Source organism: Pelmatolapia mariae, linkage group LG14 (genome assembly GCF_036321145.2).
Source record: "Pelmatolapia mariae isolate MD_Pm_ZW linkage group LG14, Pm_UMD_F_2, whole genome shotgun sequence".
NCBI lineage: Eukaryota > Metazoa > Chordata > Actinopteri > Cichliformes > Cichlidae > Pelmatolapia > Pelmatolapia mariae.
The window spans coordinates 13,009,543-13,034,379 of NC_086239.1; the positions used below are offsets into that span (position 1 = coordinate 13,009,543).

Here is a 24,837-nt window from a genome sequence, read left to right on the forward strand (position 1 = left end):
ATTGGTCGAAAAATGTACCATGTCGACCAATCAAAAAATGATGTGGCAACATGGCATTTAGTTGTTTAGGAAGGGGAAAGTTTTAGGAGTGACGGCGGTGTTTTGAGATGTGAGAGATTTGCGATGTTTAGTGCAAGTCTTGTGTAGTTAGTGTGTAGTGTAGTCAATTGTTTTCTTGTGTGTGTCAGAACAATGAGGCGACTGCTGAATGTTACAGGTGTTACAGGAGTGATACATCTCCTGTTGTCTCATAGTGGACAGAAATTATTTTTTGGAGTGGCACAAATGATTTGTGTGGCATCAAATTTGATGCAGAACACCTGATTGTTCTGTAAATAGTTTGAAATGTTTATTTAAAAAACCACCTTGGCTGCATTTTTAGGTAAACAGCTGCAAAAAACTTTGTTTGCATAACTCAGTTACTTTTTTGAAGAAGTAACTGTATAATTAATTGCCCAACATTGGTCATTATATACTGTATTTGGCAGACAGAGTTACAGGACTCTCTCCCAGACCACAGACTCATACTCATAATACAAGTCAGAGCTTTATAAAAAAAAAAAAGAAAGCTTTGTTTTCAAAATTGGACTTCAAGTTATTTTTACTTCCAATAGTGTTAACATACTACACAGGTCATGAGCAAGATTTTTATTTTTTTAAAATTTTCATTGTAAGTGGGCTAAAGCAGTTAATTAAAAGTAGTCTAACATAAATGTAAATGCTGTAATTTGATTATTTTAATAAACCATGTAACTTGGATGGATTCAATGCTGGCGTGACCACAGTGCACACATCTGCTGTTGCTCACAGTGGTCCAAGTGTCCGCTCAGGGAGTTTGTGTGTTCGCTCAGACACATGAGAAATTAGAGGGAACATTGGTCCACATGCTAAAGACGAGACGTCTCCAGCATCACTGGGGGAGCAAATTTCAATGGCTGACTGGCCCGAGCAGCTGTTGAGTGCGGGCCTTTCCCGTCATTGCCGAGAGGTTTTCTGGACGAGAATTTGGAGCAAAGTGTTGCCTTGTTTATTTGCAGTTTTGGCGTCTGAAACTGATGAAGAAAAACATTCAACAGATATAGTTTTGAGATGTTTGCAGACAGGGAAGTTGGGATAACAAATACTGGAAACACTAAAAAGTTCTTCCACTTCTTGATTGCATCATTGCTGTTGTTTGTGTGCAGAAATTCTCAGTCTGCATTTCTGGCCAGCTTTTGGCGCTCTGCATCACATACGGCCAGATAGAAACAGAGCAGTTAACAGGGTGGCTGATATTATATATTGATGACTAATAAATGATCCAACCACAGCACATTTGATTGATCTGGAACAGCAATGGAGGAAAATGTGTAATCTACTTAAGTGTTCCCAGTGTTTCACAGATCCTTGCTTCGCTATCTGACTGCTCTCCCTTTTCTTCCTTTCGGAGACGAGTTGTTTTTGTAGTCTTCACAGGAAGGACTAATGTGCAAGTAGCTTAATGAACACCCAATTATAGGGTTGGGAAATTACTGAGTAGACCAACATTGTGCTACTGTGCAGGGTAATATAATGTCCCTTGCAGATCTGTGAAACAATGAGTTAATAATACTTAGGAAACAATGGCAAACGCATCACCAGTCCACCCTCTCCGGCCAATTTCTGCTCCCCGCTGCAGCACTCTCATATTGTTCTCGACAATGAAGGATAATGAAAACCGAGCACAACAACAGAGGACTCTTTATCTCTGTCCCACTTTGTCTCACTGTTTTTGTATCACTCGCTGATGCTCTCGTTTGATTCCTCCTTCTGGTTACTTGTATCCGTTCCTTTCTCTCCCTCACAAACACATCTGGTCAGGAGAGGAATGCAGGCTATTAAATTATTCAAAGTCCTGGCAGAAAGTATCACTGTCGGTGAACTCGAATGAGTCTCGGTTCAGAAGTGTTTATTTATGGACGGAACGAGAACAAAAGCCACAGCTCTGATCATTTCCTGCCTGTCCTCACGCTGCGAATGAAACAATGTGAGCAGTTTTATTGGTGAGGACAAACTTGGGAGGACTTCTGAATATCCTAAGGTCATTTTTTGGAAGGGGTTCTTCCTTCTTTCATGCTTTCCTTTTCAAAGTGTCATTGTTTGGAGTGAACTTAAGCTTTACCCTCCAGAAACAGTTGGATCACCTTTCCTGGATCCAACCTTATTCCAGCCACTAGCTTATCAGACAGAATTAAGCCCTACGTGAAAATTCTCTGATAATTCCTTTTAGGCGGCCATTGATTAATTCAGTGAAGAATTATTTATACGCAGTGTTGGGGGGGTGACATCTAAAGGAGTTCATTAAATTACCAAACAACCCTACTCTGATTCAGGAGGGCACCTTAATTTCATCATCTGATTCCCTCGGGCTAATTGTGAGTAAATCGACTTTACTCTGCAACTTTACTGTGCCCCTTCCATCTGTTATTATCTGTTTGTGTTCAGTGATAGAAAAATGCCAAAGCAGCTGAGATAAACAACATACCAAATACTAAAAAATTTATGCCTGAAGGGACTTTTACTACCACGAGATGAACACCCACACACTCCACATATGTTTCAGGACAATATCTGACAGCGAATCAATTTTTCTGTTTTTTTTAAAATAACGTTTTCGATTGATTCCAGCATCTCCTTGTTATATCCAGTTATTGAGTGCCTTTTTGATTTCCCTGAAAGAACATTTCTTGGTGTACAAATTAAATATAGCCCAGGTGCATGGGATTAGCTAGAGAAAAAGACGATCACGAAGAGTCCCTGATGAGAGAATCTGCTGAAATGGATGATAAAACCCACCAGCATCAGTGAAACAAAACCTAAAACTTGAAAACTTTCCTCCGACTTGAAGTTGCTCTTAACCTCACTGCAGTTATTTTTCCTTTGGATTTGAAACTTAACCCAGTGGATCATCTGAAGGTGAATGCAGTATCCTGGGAAAGTATGAGGAAAAGAACAGGGTGCATTCAAAGGTGAAATTGTTCGCCACAAAGCCATCCATGTTTGTAGCTCTGTGGATTTTCAATGTGTGAATATTTCAACCTCCTGGAGGGTCAGTGTACAGAGGGGACTGTGCAGGATGCTGTCAAGGCAGGATTGAGGATCTTCCAGTATGAGCATTAGTTAGACAGCTGACATTCTCCAGGGTGTAGCTGACTGAACAGGCAGGAATAAACAAAATACCAGCCCGGGCATGTTAATGAGAGATGAGCGCTAATTGTGTTCAGATCTACACAGTATGACATGGAAGCTGGATGTGTGAGGTACATCCTGTCAGATCTCCTGTGTCCAGGGCACGTTTAGTTGTATCAGGTCTTAATTAAATGATATATGAATATTTCATTAGGAAATTATTTAAAATATCCTTTACTGGTAATGGCATATTAACAATAGGCCCTGTCATTCACACTTTTATTGTGAATCATAGCAGGAAATATATATAAAATTCCCCTCTCGCCCCTGCAGGCAGTCTATCCTTCAAGCTCGGGTCCTCTACCAGAGGCCTGGGAGCTTGAGGGTCCTGTGCAGTATCTTAGCTGTTCCTAGGACTGCGCTCTTCTGGACAGAGATCTCCGATGTTGTTCCCGGGATCTGCTGGAGCCACTTGCCTAGCTTGGGAGTCATCGCACCTAGTGCTCCGATTACCACTGGGACCACTGTTACCTTCATCCTCCACATCTTCTCTGAGCCCTTGGTACTTCTCAAGCTTCTTGTGTTCCTTCTTCCTGATGTTGCTGTCATTTGGAACCGCTACATCGATCACTACGGCCGTCTTCTTCTGTTTGTCTGCCACCACTATGTCCAGTTGGTTAACCACCATCATTTCGCCCGTCTGTATCTGCAAGTCCCACAGGATCTTAGCTCGGTCACTCTCCACCACCCTTGGGGGCATCTTCCATTTTGACTTTGGGACTTCCAGGCCGTATTTGGCACAGATGTTTCTGTATAGTATGCCGGCCACTTAGTTATGGTGTTCCATGTATGCCCTGCCTGCTAGTGTCTTGCACCCTGCTGTTATGTGCTAGATGTTTTTAATTTTGAAAATCATGTGCTACACTAGCATCAGGGTTTGAATTTCGTCACAAGGCAGTGCGCCCAGGGATCTACAGACCAGGGTTCTTTCTTTGAAGGGTGGCATCTTTTGGTGGGCATACTGGAGTGTAATGATTAAACTGTATGTGTAAGATAGTTTTAGCTATTTAACTTGGCATGCTAACTAGCTCATTACTAGCCCATAATGCTTTTGTATTAGCTGCAGATGAAGGATAAAATGCTCCCTTCATTTGCATTAGGATTTCACACCTGGACAGAAACTGATTTGGGATATATTTAGAGATCAGGGTAATGCTAGCAGTTTTAGACAGCTGTTTAATGGGGAAGCTTTCATGCCAGGACGATAGTCTAAGTCAATGACACATACTTAAAGCCTCTTGTAACAGTAAAACTGTTCATAGTGAGCATAAAAGCTTGTATAAAGCTTGTATAATTGTATAAAAATTGTTTATATGAATATGAAAATGGGCTCTAGGCCTGTGGAACTGAAGCCTTAGGAACAGTTATCATTTGACACTGATAAATCAGTTCAGTCACATAGGAAGCCTGCTTTTGTCCATTTGCCTGATATTAAGGATTACTAATAATTTTGATACAACTGCATTATCATTGCAAATTCATATGACTCCTTTGAAGTTCAAAGGATGTACCAGTAGTGACTGGAAAGCTAAAAGTGCATAAAAGGTGTGGGCAGTATTCACAGGACTTTCTTATCTTATAATGATGCACTGAATGCTTATGTTGTGTAAGTCAAGGACAAATCTGTATTTTCAGAATTACTGGCAATGCAGATTTTGAAGAGGTCTGACAACACAGTACATCTTAGAAATGTAGTCAGTATATAGCTGCTGTTTGTGCTCGTGCATAAGCAGTGGTGATTCACGTGGGTCATCGCTCCTGTCCCTTTGTTCCCCTCTGACTTTATATCAGGTCTCAGGAGGTGACAGAAAGCATGTTGACAAGTTTGAAAGTGTGTCAGAGAGAGGGGGAGAAAAGGATGGAGGGATAGAAAGCAGCAGAAATTGAGGGAGATGGGGTAGAGGGGAGGGGAAAAGGAAAGAGGATGTTTGGGGGAGAGGGCGATAAAAGCGGTGAATAAGAAGGAGAAATGAAGTCTGAAAGTGTCAGAGGAAGCAGCAGAGAGATGCATAAAGAAACAGGAGCAGAGATCAGGTGGAGGAGGAGAGCTGTCTGTCGTAATCCTGTTAGAGAGAGAGAGATCAGGTTGGCAGTTTGTTGCTGTCACTCTGAAGAGATTTTCTTCTTCGCTGTTTAAAACATTTTCAGCTTGCCACATAATTCCTTTAATTGATTCCATTTGCTGTTGGCCTGTTCTGTATGAGCAGCTGCTCTCTATAGAGGAGCTGGACATATGGACGTGGAAATGTTGAGTTGCTGTTTTCAGAAAGTCACACGTCCCCTAAATGATGCCAGAAAGGTGGGAGGGATTGTGTTGTTACGATCATTCGAAAATTTCACAGGTGACTGAATTAAAATCCTCAGAGCCAGTCAATTCTGCCTGGTAGGACCCAGTTTTACATTCAGAAGTGCCTTGATATTTTGCAACATAGATACAACAGTGCTGGAAGTATTCCTGAATTTCCCATTCCCAAATGTACATGAGCACGGTGAACTCATTGTCTTATTCAAGAAACCAGCTTTAGATGAATTGAAGTTTGTGACATGGCACATTATCTTACTGGAAGCAGCCATCAGAGACCAGTACGCTGTGGTCATAACGGGATGAACAGGGACAGCAACAATACTCAGATAGACTTTGGTGCTTAAATGATGCTCAGTTAATACAAAGGGGTCCACCATAGGACGATGGATCCATGCCTACATATTGTTTACCCCAAACTATGGCAAAGGCAGCATACAAAAACACGTGCAACTCTTGTATAAACCATAGAGACCCCATTTAAATTTGCAGCTTAGCCATGTCTGGCTGTGATAGCTGGTAGTGAGAGAAGATATCAAATGATCAGGCCATTAAGTGAACCCACAACTCAAGGAAGACATTAAATATGAATGTGCTCAGCAATGTGTTTTTTGTGTTCTTAACTCCAAGTGACTGAAGACAAAATCAGTCATTTAAGACTTGTGGTGGTTTGGTCTCACGTAAAGTCTTCTTATTGTCCTCCTTCTGTTTGTCTTTCTGTGTTTAGGGGTGTGTGTATAGTTTTCTACTGAAAGGAATTTTTGATAACTCACTGAGTTGGCAGTGCCCTTCAGTGTGGAAAAATCCATGAGCCTGAACTCTGGCAGTGGGTGTTGTGGGATGAGTCGGCCTTATCTTAGCTAGTCAAGGAGCCCCTGGATCCCTTGGCTCATCATGCAGCAGCCGATTACCTTCTCCCTGAATCTTTCTATTGTTTTCTATTACATTGAGCAGCCAGCACTGATAAAAGTGATGGAAATTTAAAGCTCACTTTGAAAACATTCTTGCTATTCTCCCATACTATGGGGTATAGCCCATGTAGGAAAGACTGTGCCTAAAAGCTGATACAAAATGCCCATTGTACTGTAGAAGTGTGACAATATTCAAAGAGCTTCTCAGCATCCTTTGCATGAATAAAATAGATTTGCGCTGAGTATTTTCAGTAACTGTGTAGCTGTTTGTCACCATTGTTAGTTTTTTTGTAATTACCTCCAAAGTGTTTTCTAATTTATCACAGTTAACACCCTCCAAACTCATATGGCTCTATGAGAAATTGTCCAAGAAAAACTTACATTCTTCCTACTGAGACTTAATTTTTTTAAAACACTGCCTCGCTTGTTACAGTGCTAAAAATGCTACTATCAAGCAAATTTAACCATATCTATTTTGGCAAACAAACATTGACATTAATTTCTTTAAAAACAGTCTGAAATCAGAGCTGCTTGGTGTCGTCCACTTGATCCTGGAAAAGAAGTGCCATTTTGCATGTTCTTGGCACCAAGAGCAAATGCACCTCTGCATGTGTGAGCAGAGAGCAGGGCCGTACTTTTTACAGTGTGGGCTGAGCCGCCTGTTCGGTGCTTCTCTTTTCTGCTCCCAGTGATTTGCTCAGTTTGTCATAAGTCAGTGAGAAAGAGACTCGAATAGGGCTCTCACAAGTGTTCCAGATTAATGGATTATAGATGAATGGGCTTTTTTCCCACTTGGTGATAAATTAAACACTTTATTCTTTTATTCTCTTATTCTACTACTGTCTCACTTTCTCCCTCCCTCCTTCACACACCGTTGTTACCTCTCTGCCTTACACATTTTCATTTGTACAAAATTGGATTTTTAATCTTGGCCTGCCAACTCATGAGGTCACTGAAACCATATTGTAGTTGGTTGAGGTGTCTCATGTCACGGCTCTCAGCTACTCTCACTTTATTCTGTGTTACCACTGGACTCTCAAAAGCACTCAAGTGATCACCTTTAGGTCCCTTTTTCCTTTCCTTCCTTAAACCTCAGAGACCACTGCTGTAGAAAATCATATCTAATTCTTACTGACACAGCTTTACACCTGTCACGTTTGCCTTCGGTTAAGTGTTAATCTAATCAGCCATCTCAATCTTTAAGGCGCTCCTAAACTTCAAGAAGGCAGTGACAGAACCTTAACTAATATGTAATGTTGTTTATAATAACTGTATGTGTTGATCACTTTGTTTATGATTTGACAGTTTATTTAATGTAAAAAAAAGAAGATGATTTTTTATTAATATAAATTTATTTATTCCAATAAATACATTTAAAATTTGTTTCGTTATGTTTGATTTTTCCAACACACACACACAACCTGAAAAGGACACATATGATCTTCAATAACAACCATTGGCACTGACTCTCCAGCATCCTTGTTCCATTCATTCCTTGCTGCTGCACACTCAGCTTCTGACATCCAGAAAATGATTTGTCATTTTGAGTTTATGGAACTGTCAAAGTTCAGGGCCTAAAAGTCAAAGTGCACAACACTGTGATCCCAGGAAAGCAAAAGAAACTGGACACAGCATTGTGACGAGCTGTTGCTCCAACATGAAACCCACCATGTCCTCAGCTAAAGACTAAGACTGCTGCTAAATGTGAATCTCCAGCTATTGTTTTGTCACATGATTGTCTTCTTCCTCTGCATTTCACAACCTGGCAGTGTTAACACTCTCACACATTACACAAGCAAATAATGCACACATCATCCACTCCTGTCTGCATGTGTTTGTATTTGACAGAGAGATTTTCATTTTTCAGCATCAGTATGTTAACACCACTATAGCATCTACCAAGGAACACTCACCTTTCTTTCAGCATCATAGATAAACAGTAAAACAAATAGTAGCGCTAGTAAAATATAGTCCAAAGGGACACTTTTACCTTCATCTAAATGTAGCTGTCAAAGCAGCCACGAAACACAAGAGGACTCTGGTACTTGAGCTTTGGATCTGGCAACACTGACAATACAGCAATGATGAGGCTGAAACGCAAGACAGAAGAACATGGCTGCTGTGGTATGGAGTGGTGGGAATGATGCCTCGGACAGAGGAGAGTTAAGCAGCAGGTGAGGCAGGTGACGGGGGAGATGGGACCTGGGCAGGTAAAAGGAGGTGGTGTGGCATTAACAAAATCCTGAAGCCGGGCAATAACTAAACAGCATAGGGAGGCAAATCTGTGAGTGTTGGTCAGAAAACCTTCCACATATTCCACTGAGAACTCAGCCCACCATAATAATTGTTATGATATCCTCCAACTCATAATCTGTGGTTGTCGAGTCTGATGGATCCGTTTTGCAATCAAGGTTTTTTTGTTTTCCAGGAAATTGATCTAAAAGCAAAAAGACAAAAGAAATATAAAACTGCCTTGATTTCAGGGATGTGGGGTAATGAGACATAGAGGTAAAAATTAGGCACAGAAAATAAGAACTCACCAAATCTGACAGCAAAACAGAAGAGGAGGCTAGAAGAAACTAAAAGAAGGAAGCGTATTTAGTTTAAGAAAAGTTGACTCTTGAAAGAATATGGATCAGAATGCAGCATTAGTCTGAATGTGTGCTCTCAGTTTTTCCGTGGTTCTCATGGGGATCTGTGTGATCATAAATTTAATCTAAGAAAAAACATCCCTAAAAGTGTTAAAGGAGATGTACTTATATAGTATTCTTCTCATTTCTTTCTCAAGACTCGAGAGAACTCGAATGAGGGAAGTATGGTTTGTGGATGAGTTTCCATTCTCTGCAGCATTTCCCTGCACAGAGCAGGTGAAAGAGGCAGAAATGATATACTTTTCATATTTCACACTGAGGGTCACAGTCATTTATCTTTTATTTTTCTCCCGTCGCTGTTTTTTTTCTTCTTCTCAGTTTTGTCTCTGTGTAATGTAGCAGAGGAAAATAGAGACAGACTGCACTCTGAGATAATAAAAATTCATCTGTCCTTCCATCCATGCAACCTGTAGACAGGAACCTGGCTCACAGTGAAGATTTGTTTCAGCCTGTGTTACATTATTTTACTTGTAACGCGTTGCTGTAATCCAATTACTTTTTTCAAGTAATGAGTAAAGTATGGGATTACTATTGCAAAAACGGTAATTAGATTACCGTTACTTTCCCGTATGAACGCTTTGTTACTGCGTTACTAAAACCGTGATTTTTTTGCGAGAATGTCTCATGACAGTGACGTAAGCGAGTGCGACGTTCGTGGCAACAGCTGTGTGCAGATCAACAATGGATAATATATCGAGTGCGGGAGAGAGTATGAGCATGCAGCGTTTAAAGCGTGGAAGTACTGGCCTTACTTTGAGTTTGATTCCATAAAAAGTGACAAAAACATTAGCGTCCGTTGTGCGTGGAAGAAAACTTCTTTTTACAGCGAAAAAAACCCCCTAAACTTCCAAGCAAGCACCAGGAGTGCGCTACGACTGTAATGGGAAATTCACACAGAAACTCGCGGATTCTTCAACTGACCGCTGCGGCACACCTGCACCAGGGTAAACCTCCGCCTACACCACTCCTGCTTTACAGGTGAAAATAGAGCAACAGAACCGCTAGTCTTTGATTTTATTTATTTTCTGCTGTGTTTTACTTTCATCTATTTGAAAGAGTGAGTGTAAACACAAAAAAATTTTTATTTTATGTGCTGGAATGTGCAGAAAATAGGTTTAAATGTTAAACAAATTTCTTCCAGTCAGAGAATGTTGCATATAATTAAATTTTTGCTTGATGCATAAAGATTAAAACTAATAAAACAAGTTTTAAAAAGAGACTTTTCCATTTGATTACATTTTGTATGATAGATTATGCAGAAAAAGTAGAATTGGGCTGAAAGATCTATTGCTTTATCACCTATTCAGGTTGTAAATCATGTTTTTAAAAAGTAACTAAGTAACTAAGTAATTAATTACTTTTGAAAATAAGTAATCAGTAAAGTAACGGGATTACTTTTTGGGGGAAGTAATCAGTAATTAGTTACTGATTACTTTTTTCAAGTAACTTGACCAACACTGGACAGGAGTAATACTGGCATATCAGACAAAAAGACAGGAAACTGTGCTTCATGTACACCATAAAAAAAAAAATCCTAAAAAAACAGTAATATTCCGGCAGCTGGGGCGCCAAAATAATACCATAAAATAACAGAAAATAACTTTCTCATGAAAATACGGTTATTTTAAGTAATGACAATACAGTTTGTTGCCCTAATTTTACATGGGATTTTGCCTTTTTCAAGTGCTTTTAAACATTAAATTAGGAACATTTTAACGTGATTAAACAATGAAATTATCTATAAACAAGGTCAATGAATGCGGAAATATGAACAATAATACTTAAATGTACAGAAATATACAGTTAATAGTTGGTTTAAATAATAATGGATTGCATTCATATAGCGCTTTATGAGACCCTCAAAGCGCTTTACAATTCCACTTTATAATTCCCCTCTGGCCATCACCAGTAGGTGGTAGGTGAAATGTCTTGCCCAAGGACACAGCGACCGAGAGTGTCCGAGCCGGGGCTCGAACCGGCAACCTTCTGATTACAGGGCGAACTGCCAACTCTTGAGCGACGATCGCCCTAAATAACAATAATAATAATAATTATTTGATGTAAAAAAAGTTTATAAGAATCATTTTATTTATTTTTCCATAGCATTACATTTGAATTTAACAGTTCAATCTTTCAAATAACGGACAAATATTTGTGAAATTATGATACATTTGTGAATGTATTTTAACAATCTAAATATGCATATGTACAGACAAATACATTTAAAAAACAAGAAAATTATGTTTTATTACATTTACAGTGATTTTACATTAATTTACATTTAAAATGTAAAATCACAGTCTATTTATGTGAATTTAATGATGTTCTAGAAGAACAGTACAAAACTGTAAAACACACAGTGAAATGCTTTTATATTACAATTTTTTTTTTACAGTGTAGACTCAAGATGTTTGGCATATGACGTGATGAGAGTGAGTCACGTGTATGACACGGGGTGGCTAGATCCCTGCCTGAACTAGCTTGCAGGTTTTTCTCATTTCTAAAGATATATATTTATGAAGGACTTTACTGGGTACACCTTAATAATATGTAGCTCTTCGTTGAACACCCTTTTGAATTCAGAACTGCCTTAATTCTTCATGGCATAGATGAAGAATTAAGAAGTGCTGGAAACATTCCTACTTTGGGCACTAAAGACCATTACACCACCACCTGAAGCCTGAAGCATTGATACAAGGCAGGATGGATCCATGCTTTTATGTTGTTTACACCAGTTCTGACCCTACCAGCCCCATGATGCAGAAGATATTGAGATTCGTCAGACCAGGCAACATTTTCCTAGTCTTCTGTTGTCCAGTTTTAGTGAGCCCACGTCAACACTAGCAGTAGTTTCCTGACAGGAGAGACACCCAGTTTGGTCTTCTACTGCTGTAGCGTTTCTCTTTAAAGGTTCAACCTGTTAAGCATTTGTAGATGCACTTCTACATATCTTGTTTGTAACGAGGGGTTATTTAAGTGTCTGTTGCCTTCCTACCAGTTTAAGGCAGTCTGAACATTTTCCTATTGCCACAACAAGGCATTTTCACCCAGAGAACTGCCGCTCACTGGATATATTCTCCTTTTTTGGAGCATGCTCTGTAAACACTGGTGATGATTGTGAGAAGAAATCCCAGCAGTTTCTCAAATACAAACAGTTGAATAGGTGTACCTAATGAAGTGGCAGGTGAGTGGAAATGAACAGTTAACTAATAAACAAACAATTGACAGAAATCCAGTCAATTTAATGAAAAACATGCAACATGTAAATATGTGGATTAGCTGTTTGTTACTGTTTTCTATTAAGTCACATGATAAATGGAACATTTTGGAGTTTTGCATTCCTGGCTCAGAAATCAATCAGTGTGATTTGCGATTTTATGACATTTCATTTTAAACGGCGACCTACATATCATTCATTAAATGTAAGTAATTAGATGTATATTAATGTTTATATTAATGTTTCCTGCGCCAGCATGCATAATACTGGCACATTCAGAGAGGAACTCCCCTCCTGGAAAGTGTGCAGAAATCATTTTGTTTGGAATCTATAAAGATAATTTTCTTTCACTATTTGTGAACTCATGTATGTTATTTAATGTTACACATCAGCTAGCTTGGTTTGCATTAGCTTCCCGCAGTGTACATCCACTGCTGACAAATTGCTTTAGTTGCTGGTGTGCTCAGTCGTGACGTGGTGCAATATGAGCAAAAACCCCAGCGCTGTTACTTGCGTTGATTGGTGCTGAAAACCTGACTGATTCAAACCATGTTGGTAGTGAATTAACAACCACATCCTCCGAAGCAAGTGGAGGATTTAGTTTTTTTTGTCTCCCCACTTTTTTTGTTTATGAATTACAGTTTGCCACCAGTGATATATGGCACTGATTTTTCATTCAATTTTGTAAATAGCTTGTAGCTTTTTGGTCATTATTTTCTCAGCAAGCCTAAGTTAAAAAGTCATTAAGGAGGTAATGACTAAACGTGTACGCAGGGCATAAAAAAAGACCAGAAAGAGAAGGAGTATAATGCCAATAAGGTTCTGTCACTGGTGGCTATGACGTGGGAACCAACTATTAGTGAAGCTGGGACACAGAGATAGGATAATCTAACCAATGGAGGCCAAGGATATTGTTGACTTGGATATGACAGAGTGGGGAATATACAAAAGGGTTACAGACACAAGCAGATCCTAGAATATCCACTGGCTTTGTATAAGGGCCGGGATTAAAGTTGAAGTTAACATTTTTTCCTGAAAAATGTACTTGTTTAAAAAAAATGCAAATAGGGTACTCTTGAAAAACTAAAATATCAGCTGGCTCTTGTAGACCCTTACAGTAAATGTCAATAAAGAGCTAATAAGAAAACAATCAGGGAAGAGATGGAGAACACAACAAACAATGACAGTGGATGTGTGGAAAGGCTGATTAGACTTCTGTTGCTGTGTGAATTCTGTAGCACGGTGCCACACCACTTGCCACCTATCATTAATATGCACTGTGGTGCTACGTGACAAAAGGCCATAGTCGAGGCAATTTCATTTCCTAAGCAAGGCCTCTGAGGAGTTCATTTCTAATGCCCTCCAACCACAGCTCCGTCTAAATTGCATTTGGAGAGAGGAAACGCTGTGTGATTGAGGGGTGGAGGACAAAAAAAAAAAACTTTTTCGACTGGCCACCAGTTAAAAGGCAGAAATGACACAACGACACCGATATATAAAATTTCATGAATACATGATTCCCTCTGTAGTGTGTTCTCAATCTCTGAAAGCCATGGCTCAATCTTTCCCTGCGATGGAGGAGATTGCCTTGCCTCTGGCTCCAGTCGAAGGAGCTAGGAACAAGTGCTTCACAGGGTTGGCTCCACTTGTTGCATTTTCACTAATCAGACATGCCACTCACACGGTTATTGAATGCTGTTGCTGATGTAGACTGATGAAATGAAATTAAGTTTGTGGCTTTCCTTTGAGGAGCAGCTGAGACAGATTGTCTCGTGGCAAACCTCAGAATGAGCTGTCTGTGAGGATTAATCTGGATTTCATTTCAGTAGATGCTGTGTCAAAAAAAAAGAAAAGAAAAATGCTTGTTCTAATTGTTCATTTCTGTATATTCAGCGTGGTTAGCTTAGCATAAACTAAACAAGCATGTTGGAGTTTAGCTTTGCATAAATTTAGAGGAAAACGGCTAGCCAGTTAAAGATTTCTATTTGAAGTCTCCACTTCTGTTGTGCTTGTGTGCTGTATACTAGTTTTGGTCTGTCAATGGTGATAATCCGCACCACAACCTAACTGAGGGATGGACAATGGAGTCCAGTCCTGGCCAAAAGCATAACCCATTTTAAAAGCACCTGCTCCTGTTTTCAAATGACATGTGATGTGTTATTGTAAAGTCAGAATGCTACCGGTCATGTCTTCATATTAACAGCCCAGATATAAAAGTATTAAAGTGTCCATACTAGATTAAGTTACAGTTTATTTTTTTCATAATTTATGAAAAAAAGTAGTTACAAACTTACAAAGTTAAGTTGTTTCCCTGTTTTCAATTTTTGCTAAACAGTATCAAAGGATTCAGTAGGAAACCAGGCATTGGCATCCTCATTTTATTCTCAGTAGAATACAGGGTTTATCAAAAAGAATCATCCAATTTCAAAATGCTATGTTATTTAATGTAACGAGCATAAAAATATGCAGTAAATTTTAAAAAGCATGGCTGAATATGAAGTTATAGTTTTGTTAAAGTTTCCCCTCTTTCTTGCTGTACGTGGTTATGGAATTAAAACACTTTGAAATTGGATGATTCTAAAGAATCGTCACGTAGTCCTCATTTATAAAGTGCTTTACAAACCCAATTATTCAATTCAATTCAATTCAATTTTATTTATATAGCGCCAAATCACAACAAAAGTCGCCTCAAGGCGCTTTATATTGTACAGTAGATAGCACAATAATAAATACAGAGAAAAACCCAACAATCGTATGACCCCCTATGAGCAAGCACTTTGGCGACAGTGGGAAGGAAAAACTCCCTTTTAACAGGAAGAAACCTCCGGCAGAACCAGGCTCAGGGAGGGGCGGCCATCTGCTGCAAAAGCAGCTAAGGGCTGGATTTTCCTGTTTGAGTGCAGCTAGCCAAACAGTGAACAGCTAATTACTGCTGAAGAGACAGACAGTGAAAGTGGGCAGTATATCCTCAGTTTCTTACTGATACTAAAAAACCACTGCATTAGATACTCATTTGCAGGAATACTTATACCAAGTGCCGTCTTCACCTCCTTCAGCTGACGCACAACTTCACACTGCTCTACAGCACACAGCCTCTCCACTACTAGCAGCTATACACATAAACAGCAGCACTGTAAACCTGGTGAATCAGTGTTCATGAAAATTTGCATAAGGTCATTAAAGCTCCTGTTTTAATAACATTGAAATATTAAATAATTATCATAAATGTTAACCTTGTCGGCACAATGGTGAACATTAGTTTAACTATTAGCAATTACCCGCATTAGTCTTCTGTTATGATTACGGTAGCAGCTGTGGCTAATAACAAAAAGCTAACTTTAATTTTAGATCTAGACAACAAATGATATCAATCCTGCTCATTTATAGATATACATAACACAACTCTTTGTGTCTTTGAAGCAAGACAAAGTGTGTCAAAATCTCTGGTTACAATTGAGAAAAGTGTACAGGAAACCAGAAAGCAGAAAAATAAGGGGAAAAAAAGTTTTCTTAATTTTGTCTTTTTCCCCTCTGGTATTGAAAATGATATAGATTATGTTCCTGCATATCAGTATCAAGTCTGAAATACTGATATAGTAACAACCCCTATAGCTACGCCCTTCTCAGCCCTCCTGTAAGTGTGACTTAAATCAAAGCAATCCTGCTAATGCAGAGGATACATGGCTTAAGAGCAGCGACTCTATTAGTGAGACGTCTCTATACTGTGTGTTGTGCTTTATACAGTTTGAAGAGGGCTTTGTCAGCTCAGATGGTAGCAAAGGAGAGCCAAAGAAAAGAAAGCCAGTGCAATCGATATTATTTAATTAAATAGATATGGTGATTAAACAAAGTAATATATCACTTGTGCAGCAGATGAGCCACTTTGTTTGTAGCACAGGTCAAGAGAAAAAGCTAGCTCTTGTTAAGCCATCAAAAGCAAACTCATTGAAACCTTTATGTTTGTGCAGTTTTACAGCATGTTGCAGTACACAGGTTTTCTGGCACTTACACAACAAGAAGTGACAAATGAAGTGTTAAATAGGAATGAGAATTCTGGTAATTACATCCTTTTGCAATCTGTCTGCTTTGCTTGGCCACAACACTTGATGGATGATACGTAATCGTTGCTCTGTGATAGGACATTGTTCAGTCACTTGAGAACGACAAATGGGAGACTTAATTTAAATGGTCTGTGAATTGTCCTTTGTTCCCTTTTAACTTGAGATGGTTTTTTTGGCACTCTAATTTGGCAATTAGTGAGCTACATTTTAATATGCATTTATATGGAAACTTCTGTAATCGCAGCTTTTAGCTTTTATATTTTCCCTTCAGTATGAGTCTGTACAGGAAAAATTACCACCTGTCACAACAGTCAGCCAGGAAAAGAAATTCAATTTCTTTATTGTCCACCTTGTCTTTTTTTTTTTTTCTTACAAGGAGGGGTGGCTTGAGGTGGGGGATATGGTTCTGCCTCGCCTGCATGAGTGCTCTGGAGGTAAAGGCAAACCAAAAGGCATGCCTTTTTAACAAAAGGTCAGTATGGGCTTTTCTTGCTCCCAGTGGATTCTGCATTTCACTCAGGAATAAAGAAAACAACAACTGCTCCTCTTAGTGTGACTCACCAGGCTTTAAAAGGAGATTAAATTCCGGCCCCCCACCCCTCACACTTCGCTCACTCTTTCCAATAGACAAGTAATGGTCCTCTCTCCCTGCAGATTGTCTTGAATATACCAAGATGATTATCTATTGTGGGTTTGATGAGGCTATAGATGCCGAATGTATAATACATCCTCAATATCCATCCTCTACCCGTGTCTCCCTCCATGCTAGGATGAATTTCTGTTTTTAAACACTTAGCTAACAGGGCTGTTTTGTTACTGGTCTGGTGAATATCATGCCACCAGTGAATGTCACTTTTTACCCCTTCAGCTGTCCTATCACTGTGTGGCAGGCAGAGCTGTGGACCCAAATGCAGGACTCAGATGCAGAATTAAATCAAATCACAGCCAGAGAGCACTGGAACTTGAAATGGAATTACTAATCATGGTGAATATGACACGAGAGAAACACACAGCATGATGGGCGACATGACAAAAGGGAGACTAAGACAATATATAAATGCATGCAGGCATTTAGGGAACAGGAAACTGGTGGGAGCACAGCAGACACTAATCAAAGGAGACAAGAGAAGTTAAGCTGAACATAGCACACTTGGGATGAGGGACTATCAAAATAACACAGGAAACTAACACTGAGACAGACTGAGACATACAAACGTGACACAGAGAGAAAGGTAAACACATAAAGATATGGACTGTGGAAACACGAAGGGGAATAAAAAAGGGGAGGCGTGACTGAAGGAGGTACCATGGTTAACTTAAAAGAAGACGAGAAGACTAGACAGGGGACATAGGGAGACAAGTACGGATGACACGGGAACAGATGGATGAAAGGTTACGAAAGTAAAACAGGAAATCACCAGCACTAAGGCTAATAAACTATTTAACAAACACAAACTCTTGGTCACCGGTACAACAGTGCGTGTCTGCAGCGATCCGTAAAAAACCCTGTCCACAAACTCGAATAGCCATGTTTCCCATGGTATATTACTGGCCACCAATTGGTGTGGGGAGGGGGAGGGGGCTGCTTCCTTATTTACAAGGGGTGACTAAAGTTGATTTGGCAGATTTTACCTGCCTTACTTTTACTTATCATAAACAATGTGATAGCAAACCCACAGTGGGTAGATGTAGGTGGACTGTGGGGCTGTATGTGTTGATTAAATTCACATATATCCCACACAGGCCCAAAGTGGTTGTGCAAACACAGCGATTTTGCCCTTTGGAGTCCATGTATGGGTTTTTTGTGGGCAAATCTACTATAGATTTTGCACAGAAAACCATAACATGGGCCCTGAGGGGTAAAACGACAGTGGGTTAACCCATAAGTGGGGCAATGAGTGTTTTCTGTAGGCACACCCACTATAGGGAGCCCACAGCAGATTACCCAGATCTTTGCTGGTGGTTGGATCTGAATTTTTGCCCAACAGTATACATGTTCTGTTGCACAGCATTGTGATGACATAGTTTAAACAAAAAAACCTTTCTGCTTAATCAATGTAGAAAAGAGCGAAAGCTTTGTGTTTCAGTAATAGCAGCAAGCCAGTCTCCTTATCTTTCCCCACTGCTTCAAAAGCAAATCCATATAGTGAGGCTAAGTGAAGTGAAACCAAAGACACTGAGTGGTAATTGTATATGGAAGCCAATACATAAAACGAGTTATCAACATCAAGTCCTGGCGTCTTGTCCAAAACGGATGAGCCCATCCTTAAAAGGGAGCCTCTTTGTAAGTGTGAGGCCTCCAAAGATCCCCTGCAGATTGCTTATTTCACGGCCCATGTGTGTGATTTCACCCAGATTCTCGGGAATAGACTATTTAATGATGAATGCAGCCGGTTTGTGAATTTTCTACTCATGCTGCCCAATCCCTATATCCATTCTCCTTTTAACACAACCCAGAGACAAACACTATTAATAGCTCATGCTGTTAACAGTTAATGATGCTCAAATCAAAAGCAGCAGATCAAAGTTTTTTATGTTATTTTTTTATTTATTTCGAAAAAAGAAGTAATTCAAAGCTCTCACCTACTTGCAGGTGCTGAGATCATGCCATTTTGGGGGGGGAAAGGAATAAAGTAAAAATTAGCTCTGAAGTTATTTTGAGCCCGTCTTTTCCCACGCAGATGAAGAGAGGTTTCATGTGCACGCTCAAGCAAACTGCAGTAATTACAGCAATTCATGCTCTGCAACAACACTGACGTGTCCTCAAAATGACGCTCGGAGGATCATGAGATAGAATTAAAATCAGGACTGCATAAACAAAGACAGTTTCAACATAATCTGAACTTTTTGATTATCAAAAAAAGTAAAAGAATTAAGTATGGAGAAACCAGAAAGACTTCCAGGAGTGAGGAGTGAGGCTTGAATGCTAAAGAGCAATGCAGGGTGTTGCGAAAATTGCACATCGCATTGCAAATGGAAGAGTTCTTACTGGGAACTTAGGTGTGCATGTGAATCTTGTGTGAATCCGCACACTGTATGTGGTGGAGAGTGTGCCGAAGTAATAATAATAATGCATTGGATTTATATAGCGCTTTACAATGACATTATTCATTCACGCTCACATTCATACACTGGTGGAGGCAAGCTACGGTTGTAGCCACAGCTGTCCTGGGCAGACTGACAGAAGCAAGGCTGCCATATTGCGCCATCGGCCCCTCTGGCCAACACCAGTAGGCGGTAGGGTAAAGTGTCTTGCCCAAGGACACAACGACCAGGACAGAGAGGCCGGGGATCGAACCAGCGACCTTCCGGTTACAGGTGCCCTTCCCAACCCCCTGAGCCACAGTCACCCTAAGTACAACACAGGAGGAAAAACAGGTGAAGAAAGAAAATTAATATTTCAGTAAGAACCAAAATAACAGACAGAAATACGAAGGAAACTGGAAAAGAAAAGAAAACTTCAGGAAGAAGAGCAACCAGGCTGGCAAGAAAACAGGGGGCTCAATCAGAAATGCATTACCAAATGTTTTTATTTTCCACTTAGAACAGCTGTGTAAGGTAAAAAAAATAAAAGGTGTAAAAAAAAAAGAGGTACCGTGTATTTTCACTAAAATGTAGTTTTTGTTTCATATACATTCAGTTCTCCTAATAGGACTCTCAGTCTTTTTACACAAAGGTCACAGTCCTAACATCCCAACATCTGCTATGGTTTCCACATTCTTCAGATTTCCTTGTTGGACTTCCACTCATCTTTCAGCTTGGCTTTGCCACCGTTGCCGGCCGCCATTGCTTATGATCAACAAACTGTATGTTGCCTTAAATGGAGAGTAATGTAGCATTGTGTGTGCACATGTTAGTGTATGTGTCTGTATGTTCACGTGTCTTCAAACTGCCATTCAAACATTCACTGAGGGAAGCCCATTTCTCAAATAAAATCAGGTATATTGTTGTAACCCTGTCCATTTAGGAAAGTTAGGGTCATGGCTATCAATCTCTGCCTGGTGTCCCGTCTCCTCAGGCCTTTTAGCATCCATTCAACCATCCATCTTCTTCCTGTTTTCCAATTCAGGGTCACAGAAGCTGGAGCTTATCCCTACTGTCATAGGGTGTGAGGCGGGGTAGCCCTTGGACAGATCTCCAGGCTGACTCACAGGGAGACACAACCATGCTCCCATTTACACATTCAGACCAATTATAATCACCCATAAACCCAACAATACGTCTTGGGCAGATACAGGCAAACAACATACAAACTCCTCACAGAAAGGCCCCAGCTGTCCAGCAGATTCAAATCCAGGACCTTCATCTTCTGAGACAACAGTGCCAACTACCACAATGCAGCTGAAAAGAAAGCTAAGTGCAGTCCACTAACCTTTCACATTAAAAGCACATTTAACCCAGTGTTAGCCCGGCCCAGCTTGTACCAGTTACACTTTAGTCAGTCTAAAGTGCTGCACTACTACTGTCACTGGGACTCCACATCTACTCTAGGAGGTGCACACACAACCCTTAAGAACGGACACCAACGAAACCTGAGTATTGCTGCTAACCATGTCAGTCTCTTTCTAAAAGTAGCGAACCCATCTTCTGATGGTTGCTTCGAGCAGGAAAACTCACCATGTCACAAACTGACAAAAAGTTCCCTGCACTCAAATGATCTCCACAGTCACAGATCTCAATCCAGCTGGATATTTGCAAGGTGCACTGAATAAAGTGCCTGGTGGGTGAAGATGTATGGTACAGTATGTCTTTCTATTAAAAGATATGTTGTTACACCAAATTCAGCATTTTGAAGTGTTACACAAACATCCTTTTTTAAATTCATCTCAAAGTCTTTTTTTTCATTAAAGGAAATTAGTATGTTGAACATCTGCATTTTCAAACTATTTCCTTACAGCTTCCAGATTTTTAATTTTTTTTTTAATAATAACAGCAAATTTAAAAAAAAACAGAACAACAATATGGCCTAGACTCAAAAGGTAGAACACATTTTTTATAGACAAGCAAAAAATAAAACAGGAATAAAGATTTTTTTCTAAACCACCTTTAGGAAATGTCACTCTCAACAACATTAAAATTGAATTTTACTCTGTTGGTTCCTGGTCTTGATCTTCACCTGCCTGACCCTTTCTCTAGTCCTTTTGCCACGCTGAGTGAAATGGTTGCCAGCTGTGTTTCAAATGCAACGTCTCCCATGTAAAAAGTAAATTCAGTTTTGCAGTCGAATCATTAACTTTGTAAACTTTCATTTTTCTGATATTTAAGTGTGATAAAATCCTTGCACGATGTGGACTAGAAATCATTCAACCAGACGATTTCATGCAGGCAGCAATGGCATTTAATTGAAGATGCATTTAGAAAATAAAGAGTGTGTAAATGTACATGCTGACATAGGAATTGCCATAAAAATATGCAGTATGTACTTGATGATACAGGCTCGCCTATATAGCACTTAGTCATTTTTAACTGTTGGTGATTTGATTCCTCTTCTTATCGGCGCAAAATTGCATGCAGTTATATTTTACTTTTCCATCTCCAGCTGTTAAAACTGTCACGGCCTTTGTGTTTGTATGTGTGCGTTACTGTTAAAGTTACACAAAAACACAGTGTTTGTCAGATCAGAGAATGAGCGTGATCACACTTTTTCAAGAAATAATAGAACAAAACCCAGTCCGCCTTGTGGAGCAGCAACTCGAGATCTCACTGAGAGTTTTTGCTCCCCAGCTAAAAGCTCACACAATTGATGAGTCAGCCATGATACAGAAATAGGGAATGTTTCACATCTTTCTTTTCGCTCTTTGTGTCACGCGTCTTGGAGACATGCTCCGCATGTTGCACGAGAGACGTGAACTGAGTCACTGTCATCACAATAGGGAATGTAGAGGCTTCATTATTTGCAATGCACATTTCACTGTAGAGATGCTTTTAAGCCTGACAGCCTTGTTTCTTAACTTCGTTTATACAGTAGGAGCAATCAGCACTCTGCAGTTCCCTCTGCAGTATATGGAGTGTAATTTAGCTGGAATAACATGCTACAGTATTATGTAGTGAAGATGGAGATGGATGGAGCGAAGAACAGTCAGTAAATGTAATGTGCATCACTGTGGTTTGAAGACAGGATTTTCTCTGAACAGGACAGCTGAGAGGACGTGGAATAGAATGAGCAATATACAGTTCTGTGCAAAAGACTCAGCCTTCATTTCTTTATATTTTGTTTCCAAGAAGGCAGACTTTTTTAAATTAAGTTTTCCTTTGGCTGCTTTTTCACTCTTTTTCAGTCCAGTCCTTGTACCTGACCATTTACAGACTAATTTAATTTTATGTTCATCAAGACATTTAGCTCTGATCTGACATAACAGACAATGTAACTTTAGGCATGTTGTTACTAGCAGCCGTTCCCAAAAACGCATAATTTGTTCTCATTTCTCTAATTACATCTACAAATTATGCCAAATTACACAAGAACTGGACTGAAAATGAGGGGCAACAGTGAACGATAAACCTGAATGTGAAGTTTTTGGTTCAAATTATCATCAGTAAGAACAGAGGAGTTCAGAAGAGAGGCTCATCAGTGAGTGTACACAGCCATCTGTCAGATATTGTGGAGGCTCTGTCATGGTTTTGGGCTGGATTTTATCACAATTGATGGAATTATAAACTCAGAAAGGTACCATTATAGTTTGACCCATATTATCTGGAAAGCATTTGATTGGTAACAGCTTCATTTTTCAGCTCGACAAAGATCCCAAACACACAGCCAGTGAAGTAAAAGCTTACATGGATAGAAAAAAACAGACAGTGGAATACTATCAGTCATGGATTGGCCTCCCCAGAGCCCATACCTCAACATTATTGAAGCAGTGTGGGATTATATATTAAAATACCTTTCCATTGATGTTTCTTAAAGAAAACAGGGTGACTGAGCTCATTATGGCAAATAATACTTTAGTTTGCTTTGTATTATGTAACCTCGCAAATGTAATGAAACCTGTATGGTAGTACATAAAAAGTATGCTCATTATTGGAAAAGTAATAGTAATGCCAGATTTTGTGATCATAATAATAATTAGACTATAATGAGAAAGTCTATTTTTGCAATGACTTGTTTTCTTTTTTAAGCTTTTCCAAGAAAACTATTGAAGGAAAAAATCTAAACATATTAGATCCTCCATAAATCATAAAGGCCAAATGCAACTAATAACATTAAAGGGCCAAATGTGCTATTTTCTGAGAGTGGCGGCATTTAGATTTTCAATTAAGGTCACCTTTCCAACATGACCTTATTGATGAGACTCTAGCATCACATAACAGCTGCAGGGAGAGAGACTGAAAGAGGGCTTCCCAAGAGAGATAACTGGATATGCCTATTCTCTGTCTCTTAAATTTTGAATATACTGTACACGTACCAAACACTATAGTACAAATACGTCTTGAACATGTGTCGACATAAACAGAGCTTTAGTTTAACTGCCTTTCAGTCTTTGAAAGAAGACAGCATGAATTATGCACCACAGTAAATAACCAACATTACTGTATTAAAATGGTCTTTTCAATTTCCCTTTTTCTTGTTGATATTTCTGCAGTGTCTATATGGTAGTTCACTGACTGTCTATTTTGTCTATCTCCCTCTTTATACCAGCATTGCTGTTCTTTCATCTTACAACCTGTCATCTGTGCCATTCCTAATTAGAACAGTTAATTATACACTATTTCCAGGGACCAAATTGATTTGATCTGCACTGACCTCGCATTATTTGTGTCAAAAGACATGAGCAGAAAATCAATTTTCCTTGCAGCCTTTCTGCTCCTTTAGCCTCAAAAATTCCTGTTTTCTTCTGAGTTTAAACTTGGAAATGTAACATCAAACGCTGCTCTGTGAACAAGCACTTGTGTATCCATGCATAATGCAGCCACATTGAAAACACAGTTATTACTGTATGCCATGCTGACTTGCAGTCAGGCATAACGCAGGTTGACAAACAGCATCTGTACAGATTATCAGCCTTTAACTAGACAGCGAAGCTCCTTTGTAACGTGTGAGTATATTGTGTGTGTGTTCAGTTGTTTTTTTTCCACATACAACACTACTCGTGAGCACCAAATGGACCACTGCTCATCGGTATCATCAGTACCTCAGTCACCTTGCAGCAGAAGACAGAAGCCTATTGATTTGTGGGTGATGCAATTATATGGCTTTGATAGGCTTCTTTCTGACTTACCACACATGTTGGCATGTATACGCACAACAGAGCAACTGAGCCATTTTTAGAAACGAGCTATGCTATTGGTGCCTTGTTTCTTTTGTAGAAAACAAGATAGAAGATCATCTGCATGATACCACAACAGATTAGCAGTCTCACTTGTAGTTTAATTTGTATTGATCGTGGAATTTTTCTTTGTTAGCAGTGGTTAAATAAAAATCTATCAAAGAGATACTAGTGAGGTTCAAATTTTGTGTAAAGCAGCCACAATCAGTATCGCTCATGAT

At 39.5% G+C, this 24,837-nt stretch overlaps 1 protein-coding gene across 5 annotated transcripts in view; it reads left to right on the plus strand.

Annotated features, from left to right (window-relative positions):
* sphkap (SPHK1 interactor, AKAP domain containing) overlaps window positions 1-24,837 on the plus strand; it is a 123,345-nt gene that overhangs the window by 6,643 nt on the left and 91,865 nt on the right. The window contains exon 1 of one of the 5 annotated variants that reach the window (XM_063492743.1): window positions 16,726-16,821. The exons of the other annotated variants lie outside the window; for them this stretch is intronic. The gene's annotated coding sequence lies outside the window, so the exon portion shown is untranslated. Of the gene's footprint in view, window positions 1-16,725; window positions 16,822-24,837 lie in introns of those variants that run through there. 5 annotated transcript variants of the gene reach the window in all.